Below are 10,969 nucleotides of genomic sequence, written 5' to 3' on the forward strand. Positions count from 1 at the left end.
CAAGGACAAGAGGGAGTATCTATGTTGGGAAGGGTCAACTTCTATTTTTCCAGGCTCCATTTATAATGATTAGATATACCTGAGCTGCCACTGAATATTCAGAAAGTCTATTGGTCCCATACATAGTCATTATCACAAAATTATTTCTGTGTTGATTAATAAAAGTTTTCTTTTACACCAATGCTGTAATTCTATTCGGGAAGATGGAAAAGACAAGATGTCCACGATGTCCTTGAGTATGTAAAGGGAGCAGATGACAGGGCTGAGGAGAGAGAGGAGAGGTGTTGCAACACATGCAGCAAGTCTACCGCCCACTCTGCTGGGGCTGGTTGAGAGGACGTCGCTGCCGCAGACACAGACATTGGCACAGTCTGTTTTTATTTTCTCACTCAAGTGTGCTACATAACAAACAGCGCACAATAAATACATTTACAGAATGCAAAGGATGCATAGGCAGTAAAAAAAAAGAAGCAAAGCAAAGAAGGTGCATCAGAAAAAAAACAAAAAAAAAACACTTAGTACAGAGCAATTCTGCTCAGTTCAGAGTTGAAATACTCGACCAATGCAGCTCACAAACAGTAGGCTCCACGTTCACATGCATCTCTGGAACGTCTTCCAAAATACTGATGCCTGTGCTCTTTACAAATATTATGCAACACATAACAGGAACCATCTTCTTTGTGTGGTCCGATCGTACTTCTGTTGCTGTGGGGTCAGTCTGCCTGGGTGTGTAGGGTTCCCCAATTAAGTAGTGTCCTACGTCACGACCAGAGATCTAGTATCTTAGCTAAAAAATGTCCATCACTCACTACTTCCCACAAATGTGACTGTTTCTGCACTAATGCATCATGCACAGTCCCAGGATTCAGGTTTCAACTTCTCTCTAGTCATACTACATACATTTTTATTATAGTGAATCATTATGGTCTCAAATGCTAAATTCAGGCCCTCTAATAAGTGTGCTGGTGGTCAATTTAACTAAAGACACTAACATTAGCCCAGGTGTGCACAGCTGGGAGTTCCCAATAAGCGTTGCCTTCGGTCTGAGGTAGCAGGCGTGTTTCCAGAGCCTGGAAGGCAACACCCGGCACTCCTTATTGAGGACCTGGCTCCAAACGGGAAAAATATGGTACTCTCCACAAACTGCAACTCTGAGCTTACAATCAGCTCCAGTGCTGTCACACCTAGCTATGTCCATCTTTATATAGAGACTGTTCATAATCAAATCATATAACCATTTTAAATCCAATACAAAATCACCTAAAATGTTTTATTGTTGTCTGAATGCTGTGTATTATGTGTCTGTGGCTTCAAATCTGTGTAAACTATGTTGAGTGTATGAGAGGAGGAAGAATGTGCATCTCAATAAGTCAATAATGGTGAGAACCACTTATAATAATCACTTATTCTTACTCACTCATTGTTGCCACTGAGCAGACATGTCCAAGTCAATCTGAACTGCAGTCTGTGGGTGAGAACCAAATGGGAACCCTCCATCCCAGCTGCAGCTATTTGTTGTCTGCAAGACATAGAGGAGGGGGGTCAGAGGTCAAATAAGTTCACAGGAACTAGGGCTTTCACATGTTAATGCTTCAGAGGAGCACCAGAAAAACACACAGAGGTGATTATAACGTTGTCAGGACACAGTTTGTTTAAATGCATCACTCCCTGAAACAATCTCAGATTTGATGGACGTGACTTGCTTTGTTGGTGAATATGAAGGACGACTGTTCAGAATGGGGGATGTCCTTGAAATGAGATGAAAATATGGACTTGAGCAAAAATGATGGTGGGGATGTTATGATGAAGTAAATGCTATAAATGTCAACAGAAGCCACCAAAGCACTGGAGGAAACTAACAGTCATATTTAGCTGTGTATAAATGTGTTTTTGGGAGTAAATCTCATATATTTTTTATATAACTGAGGTGCTTGAAATCTCCTTTTTTAATGTTGTTGCCTCCAGCATTCATTGTTTTTTTTTCACGATTTGGTTATTAAAGAAACATTATTGCAAACATTAACGGCAAATTGTCTCCATTTTCTAATGATACTGATTATTTAAGTTGTTCACATTTTAAAATGTAACACTGCTTGGGGTGCCACTATGTTATATAAAAGACACATGGGAGCAGTTTCCTCATTTTAGATTTTAACAAAGTGTAAGGCTGCAACTAACGAGTATATAACATGCAAGATGTTTTTATTATCGTTTCATCTGTCAAATATTTTCTGCACGAGTCGTTTAGTCTATAAAATGTCCAAAAATATTGAAAAATGTTGATCACTGTCCCCCAAAGCCCAATTTGACATCTTAAAATGTCTTCTATTGTCTGACCAACAGTCCACAACCTAAAGATATTTAGTTTACAGTCACCTATTGACTAATCAAGTGGATTACTGATCGTTTACACTCTAATTAAGTATTTTTGGTTCAGCGTCTAAAGACTGTAGCAGTCAAGATATGCAGTGACAACATAACACTAACATATCACAGGTCATCTGGGTTTCAAGATGCTGACCATGAAATCATAAAGTCTTCAGCTCCAGTTTTGTTGCATGCCACTCCCCTTTTTCTTTATGCTTGAGGTTTTTTTTCGTGCCATCATAACCATCTCAACACTGATGTGGGTTTTGAATGTGATCCTCATTAATGTACACCTATATGTGGATGTACACGAACACAGATGCTCTCACACATCGTGGAAAAAACGGTCGCTGTAGAGAAACTGCTGTGAGAATGAGACACAAACACACTCATCAAGCATCCACAGGAGTATGTTTTTTTTTCGGCCTACACGATTCCTTCACAGGAACTAAAACAGAGGCTGAATATTGAGGAGAGATGATACCCATGCAGTCATCTTGTTTGTATAATTTCAGTTCATAGTGCCCCCAGCTGGACTTTTGCAGACCTGCAGGTACTGAGTCACTGTCATCTACATCAATACATTGTAGTCCTGTTAAATCACCAAATATGACCAAAAGAAAATAGCATGTTTCTTAAATTTAAGTCTAATTTTTTCTTTTTTTTTATAGGTATTTTTGACATTTCTATTTCAGTATCCAAATAATCAGGAACTATTAAAAATACAATCACAAAGTAAATACAATAATGATGTCAAGAAATTGTGCTCTTTGTCACCTACTTTCATGATACATTAAAACCGTGGTTCCAGAGGGGTCACAAGATAAATCTGAGGGTTCATGAAATGATTTAAGAGAAAAACAGACATAAATTATGCAGCCACACAAATTATGTTTTATTTTCATTTATTTTGTCTGACTGGTGCTTTTTTATAAAGGATGAAAGATAAATGTAAATCTTCCCAAAGTAGTAAAATCATTTTTTGGTTGTAGCTCAGCACAAAGAGTTGGGAACCACTGCATTCGGAACATATCAAAACAGTGTAACATTATAATTTAATCATAATATAATCAGCCGGAAACAGTCAGCGTGTTTACTTGATTCTCAGTTTGGTCTAATTGGCTCATTTACTGTTTTTGTATGATCGACTGCTGCTAAACGATTGTTTCTGAAGTAAGAAAACTCTAAAATTAATTATTCTCCAACAATTATTTTCCTATGCAGGCTGCATCATCCATATTGCCTCTCCATGGGTTCAAATTATAACCTATTTGTCTCTGTGTTTTCACACGACTGCCTGTCAATCAGTCCTCCCACCCCCAGTGCAAATTGGTGCAGTGTGAAAACAGCCACTCCCTGTGCCCTGTGGGTCTAATTGGCTTGGATTAAAGGAGCTATTATATCAGTGGAGCTGATCTGAAAGCTGAGCTCCTGACTGCAGGCAGCCTGCACTTTTTTATCATGCGGAGGAACTGATACAGCTGCATCCAGCTGCTGCAGCAACATACACTTTTTGCACACAGTATGCCTATTTGAACTAACAGAGAGTATAATACAATCAAAATCAATGGGAGAATGTAGTTACAGAAAAGTATGTGGTAGATGCACACATCCAGAGTGAGAAAGAAGGTGTTGGACCAAATAACAATGCTCTGAAGAGTGTTGAGCTTGAAACGTCACTTGTGGTATCCTATTAAAATCTACCTGCATTGGGAGCTGCAGTGTGCAGACCTTTTTCTTGATTTTAGAGAATATAGTTGCAGTACAGCACTTTGATGTGTTGCAGTACTAACACATCAAAATCAGCATTTGACACCTGGTGGTTAGTCAGTTTAACTCAGCAGAATAATCCAAAAGGTAAAGAGAAAAAAAAAATATTATTAGCCTGATTAATGAGTTCAGATGGATGTGTAAACTAAGATGTTACTCCTAGTGTATCACATAAGATAATGAAGAAGAAACATTAAAAAATACTTCCCATTGCAATCCTGCAATATGTGGCTGCACATAGTTACATAGATGTGGCCCAAGCTGTTTAATTGTTAACCAAAATGATTTCAAATGTCTGAAACATAATAAAATACACGTATATATGTAATGTTACAAATTTGTTCACTATCGACCTTTTTAAATTATTTTTTATTTTTTCAAATACAGCATTGAACCAGATTGCAGCTAATAAATAAGAAATTACAGCACAGAAAAGTCAGAAATATATTGACAATAATGTTTAATTTAGAAACAGTATCATAATTGCATAGTTTGTTTAACAGAGAATGATGACTTTATTTTTCTTGTTACACTCAAAATGATTCACAAAAGAAAGGAATCTTCTCAGAAATTAATATTGACTGATATATCATTAACTGGATATTGGTATATCACTATCATCTTAAAATTAAAGACTAGTTCTGTAATAAGTAATATGTTTTGAGTAATTGCAGTAAAGAAGAATTAAATATGCAGAATTTTCAAAAATACTGAAAGAAACAAAACAAGTCAAGTCTACAAAAAGAAAATGTAAGAAATGTAAAACTGATGACGTAAAACAAAGAAAACATATCATGTAGCTCTTTATTGCTGCTTCTGGTCTGTTCTTGTTATTTATATACAGAGGTGAACAAACAGCTTCTTCTAGAAAACGTCCCAGCAGTTAGAGGAGAAGACATTTTTCATTTTTAAGCCGTGTCACCTTGAATTTGACATCGAACATTTTTTGTCCAAGCAGAACTAAGGTTTTCTAGTGAAATTTATCAGAGCCTCTAAAAATTAAGAAATTATTTAAATGAACAACTCAAATGTGAAACCTGCATGTTCCTATTGCAACTTATGCATGTCCTCTGGCTTTAAATCATTTCAAAGTTCAATTTATTAAATATAAACTTTATTATTCTAAAATCAGATTTCAGCTGTAGTATTAAAGACTTTAAATTTTCATGTTTTAAAAGTTTAAATGTAAATTACATTTAAAATTTGGGAAGGAATGAATCTTAAATCATTTGTATGCCATGACCTTTATAAATGCTACAGCACATAATTTTCCCCAATAGAAGATTTATTGTGCTCTATGAGTGGACGTATGAGTGACTGCGCAACACTCACATTGTCTTTGTGCATTTTGTTGAAGTAAGAACAGAGGAAGAAGGGTACACCGCTTAAACCCCCCAAAAAACACAAAACACTCTGCGTCTAACCAAATTGAAATGCACGAGAGAGAGAGAGAGAGAGAGAGAGAGAGAGAGACGCCACAAAGGTTGTTTGTATCCCAGTAAGCAGCAATGGTGGGGTGAAGGGTTGTGGGTAAAGCTTACTGGTGAGGTTCCCAGCCAACTTGGCACGCCTTTTCAACTTCTCCTCACCATCCTGTCTTTTCACTATGCAGACAAACGGCTCTCGTCAAGTGTTGCAGGAATTGACCAATTACTGATATGATCCTTGAGAATCATCTTCCGTTTTCTCTTTTAAATCTGGCAGCTGAGTCGTCTCACAGCGATTCTCAGTACAGGAACTTTGCTACACAATCTGAAAATGTGTTTGCTCTACTCGATGATAGATTCCTTAAATATACTATTACAATGATGTTACTGTTTTGGACGAGGAAGTTATCATTTTTATATATATATTTTAAACAAAACAGTGATTTTATGTGGGCTGTGAAAAAGTGTTTTTTGTCAGTCAATGGGGCAACAAAGAGCCGAAACAATAAGTTGATGAATCTACAAGTCGATTGAAAAGAATATTCATCATCAATTGATAAACAATTAATTTAGTGTTAGTTCTGAAACACTTTGTTCCTTGTGTCTCAATAGTGAAAATCTTATTTTATTGGTTTGATTTCACCATAAATTTAATATATTTCAATTTTGGATGTTCTGTGTCAGACAAACAAAGGCAATTTGAAGGTGTCATCTTGTGCTCAAGGAACTCATTGTCCATATTTTTCACTAATTTTAATATTTTATAAACTTAGAGATAATTTTAACAAAACATTAGATTAGATAGATTTATGCATTATATAACTAATCTTAAATTCTAGTCCTGAATCATTGTCTCATTCTTTTACATTTAATAGCTAAAAAGTAATTTCCAAGGGGTGCAATTTACAATTATTTTCATTACTAAATAATCTGTACATTTTATTGATTAATCAATTTGTCCTTTGGTCTATGAAATGTCTAAAAATCTGAAAAATGTTGATCAAAACCTGAGGTGAGGTTAAAATGTCTTCTTTTGTCCAGACCAACTGTCCACAGCCCAAAGATATTTAGTTCACCATCATATATGATAAAGAAAAGAGAAAATACTTACATTTGAAAAAATGTAATCAGGGAATTTGGACATTTTTTTGCTCAGTTTTTCTTTAAAAAGACTCAAAATGAGTCATCAATTATAGAAATAGTTGCAGCTCTATGATCTAAAAATCTACAATGACCAATAAAATAACCCATACAGGAAAATCAACATTGATTACAGCTCTAACAACACAGGCAAAATTATTACAACTTCCCCCTCCTTTTCATTCCCTGCATGTCTCACTTAACCCTGCAGTTCACACCACCGGTCATTTTCGGGTGTCAAGGACCTGGCACTTAGGGGCTCTGGTAGGTGGATCCTCAATTAGTTAGCCACGCGTCCTTTAGAAGAAAGAGGAACTCCATGAGGAGTCCTTAAAGACTGACCTCTGTTCACTCCTCTCTGACCTCCTGACCTCGGGGTCACAGGCCACAATACACTCCCATCTGGAGCTGTGTTATTGGCTCTACGATCAAGGGGGCGAACACCAACCCTCTGCATTCAGGCTGAGCTGTGTGACGCCACTGAAGGCCCAAAAACCGCAGTCCGGCTCCAACAGAGACACCTTTCTGAACGTCCACCCAGCTTCATGAATTCAACTTCGCCCTCTAATCAGGTCTTTTTAATTGAGCTGTAACAGAGGGGAACACATGCATACTCACACCAGGGGAGCTGCCCGGAGCAATGATAGTCCTGTATTTTTGGCCACTGAGCAGCACTAATGTGGATTTGTTTGATGGTAGCAGTTAGGAAGAAAAATTGCCTCAAACGTTGCTGCATTCAACATTCAGATGTACTAAAGTGTCTCTGGGTTGTTTTATATTAATACTAAAATTTTTGGATTATTACATATCGGGTTACCACAACTTTTTCCAAGTTTTTTAACAGTAGTGCTGAAACAACTAATCAATTAACAGATTAGTCGATTTACAAAAAAATAATAATCAACTATTTACATAATTGATTAATCATTATGACAACAGTCAAGTCTTTTTTTCTTGCCAAAAAGCCAAACATCCATTATTTTCAGCTACTTTATTTTGAAGACTAGTGGCTTTTTTTGTAATACATGATAGTAAACTGAATATCTTTGGGCTTCATACTGTTGATCAGACGAAACAAGCAGGGTGAAGACTTCACCTTGGCCTTTAGGACATCATGATGTGTATTTATCACTATTATCTGAAATTTAATGAATCAAAACCTTTAAATTGATTAATTAACCAAATTATCAGCAGTTGAATCAATAATGGGAATAATTGTTTGTTGCAGCCTAGCTAACAGTGAAAAGGATTTGAGTCAAGTGTATTTGTGAAGAGTTATAGAGAGATGGCCGATGATGACCAGGACATTTTATGGCAGTGATGATTTAAATGCACATTATCTACTCATTGAATTGTGTCTAAATTCAGATTTCATATCATACAAGTAAATAAAATCAAAGCCCAGTCTGATTTGTCCTACATGAAAACTACATTCAAGTGTAAATTACTAAAAGGTAGTTTGGATAGAGGAGACAGCATGTAGAGCCACTTGTATAGTACTTTTATGAAGATGCCTAATTAACTTCTTTTATCCACCAGCCAACTGGCCAGTGAATGTTCAAATTTTACCAGCCACTCAATAGATTATCATTGGGGTTTTTTGGCTAGTAAGGGATGCAAATCTACCAACCATTTGCATGTTTTTCCAACATTTGGCCGGTGCTAATTTTGTGTCTTTATTGTGATATTGCACTCAACAACGTGCTGGCAGCATGGCAAACAACTGAGTGATCCATTTATGGAAGACATCTTATACTAAGGCCAACAACAGAATTTACATGCTGTCAAAATTGACAATTACAAAAGTCAAAGCTAAAGTATCCAGATGTAACAAACACTTATATTCTTTGTAAATGTTTTGTATGGACTCAGCTGTGATCTCAAACACTTGATGATCGCTGACATTTTGACATTTTAGTTTCCCCTGAACCATTGTAACAGTTCATGGTACCGTGTCGCCACCTGGTGGAGAAATAGCTGTCATCACATAAAAGTATCAACTGCTGATTTGAAAATAGTTTGATAAAGAGATCATAAATAAAATAGACTATCAGTTACTTAAGGAACATGTCAGATATTCGGTTGAACACTGAAACGGGCCACATCTTTCCAGCTATAGCCTAATTTCGGAAGGTGTATCACCTGCCGCAGGTATTCACGCAGGTAACACACATGCTTCAAACATACACATTTAAAAACTTTGTCCAAACACACGTTAATAAAACAGTATTGACTTACTTCTGTAGATATTTGGTTTGAATTCCCTCCTGTTTCATCAGTTTTCCGACGTAATGACGAAACCGAGACGCAACATCTGTGCCACTTAAGATAGGTGCAGGCCCGGGCACGTGCACACAATCAGATTGATCACCTGAATTTAAAGGTATAGTAATATAATTAAACGACCAGACCCTTGTCGCGGATTTTGTTGAGTTGTGTATTATATAATCCCAAATGTTTCCAACAATGTTCAAACTCTTTCATTTGGTCACCTGTCAATGATGTTAAAGGCTGCCTGGTATACCTGGTTGTGGCCAGAAGCTGTCATAAATTGACTTTTTATCTAGTTTTAAGCCACATTTTTATGACACACTTTTTACATTTTGGCCGTCTGCATATACAAATTAATTTATAAACACACACACAAAAGGGATAGTGGTGAAAAGTGTGCCGTTTAACTGAAGGAAGAATTTCTTTGGACATATGAATCATAAGATATTAGAGAAACGAACTGAGCAAACTTTAGCCCTTCTGGATGTCTTGTGTCCATTAAATAGCGTTGGAGAAACATACATTTTACACATGAAACTGCTTTATTCAGTGTTTTTACCTATTTTAATCACCGGGTTTGTTTGTTTTGGAGAGGAATATACCTTTTTGGATAATTTGTCTCCCAGTAAAAACAACACCCATGATCCCATGCTCCGTCTTGTGTTATTGTTGTGCATGAGACACCCAGTGGCAGAATATCATACTGTGTGTTTAATTGCTTTTGGGTTTTCGCTGTTGAGCACCTAGCCTTTAACTTGATAGAGTTAGAAAGTCTTTATTAAAATGAGCAGTAGCTATATATCCCAGTGAGTGAGTCTATTAAGAAAAGGGTACCAGACCATTTGTCATATACCACATAGTTATGGCAATATTATTGGCTCTGTAGTGGAAAGAGGAGAAGGAAATGAATAACACTAACTCAGCACTAACAAGTACAGGGTGGTAAATTAAGGGTATCTCAGTGCTTCCTTTCAGTTCCTGCTCATGTTGGTGTGGAGGGAAATGAGTAGGTTGATATTCTGGCAAAATAAACAGAATTTAAGCATGTAAACCTCTTGTGCACCCCCCTGGTTTGACATAATGTCATGACTGTCAGTAGAAAGCTCTTCCAGAGTGCCGTCTCCTCAGTCAGTTTACAATGTCAATGTAGATAGATGTCAGTTTTTGTCCGTTAGTCCACATAAAATGAAGGTCACACACAGCACTGAGGGTAAAATAAGAGAACAATTTATTCTTTGCTCTGTTCTACAAAACTTTATTACAACATAAAGCTGATGAACAAAACTGTGTCTGCTGGAAAAGGTTTCTCTTGGAAAAATGCGAACAGCAAAAACAAGTGTGAAAACGAATATATGTACAGCATTTATTTCTTTTGACTTTGTGCTTTGGAGTTTTTGGATTATTTGAAAAAACAGGAACTTGTACCTGTATTGCTACACCACACTGAAAACAAAATTATCTGTTGGATATTTTACAAATGTCTAAAAGACACTAGCACCATTTTGTAAAAGGTTCTTGATTCAACAAAAACCACAAACGAAAAGCTGATATGAGAGAACAATTCTTACTGTATATTTGCAGCTGGCAAAGTAATTTAGACATTTATTGTATGTTTTCCTCTCCAGTCACTACATGAATGTATTAAAATCTCTTTGTCAAAATACAGTAGGAAATATTCTGACTGACATTTAGAAATAGGAATGTCTGTCTGTACGCTGAGAGGAAGATTCAGTTTGTGTCTTTATGCTTTTATGGTTCATTTTGTGCTTTGTTTGAGCGTTCATTGGTAAAAGCCTTCTTTTTTTTCAACTTGTCATGTTACAACAGCAGAAGAAAGGTAGACAAGAAAAGCCTTGGTGAAATTTAAAACTTGATGTCCCAGAACTGTGGCGACTCTTTTGTGGCTTCAAATTCATCTTCAGACATGGCAATGTTGTTGTTGGTTGGTGATGTCACATCGGGGTGCTGAGTAGGGCCTCCAGCCTCTGAAAGGA

The sequence above is a fragment of the Scomber japonicus genome, chromosome 15 (assembly GCF_027409825.1).
Source record: "Scomber japonicus isolate fScoJap1 chromosome 15, fScoJap1.pri, whole genome shotgun sequence".
Classification (NCBI taxonomy): Eukaryota; Metazoa; Chordata; class Actinopteri; order Scombriformes; family Scombridae; genus Scomber; species Scomber japonicus.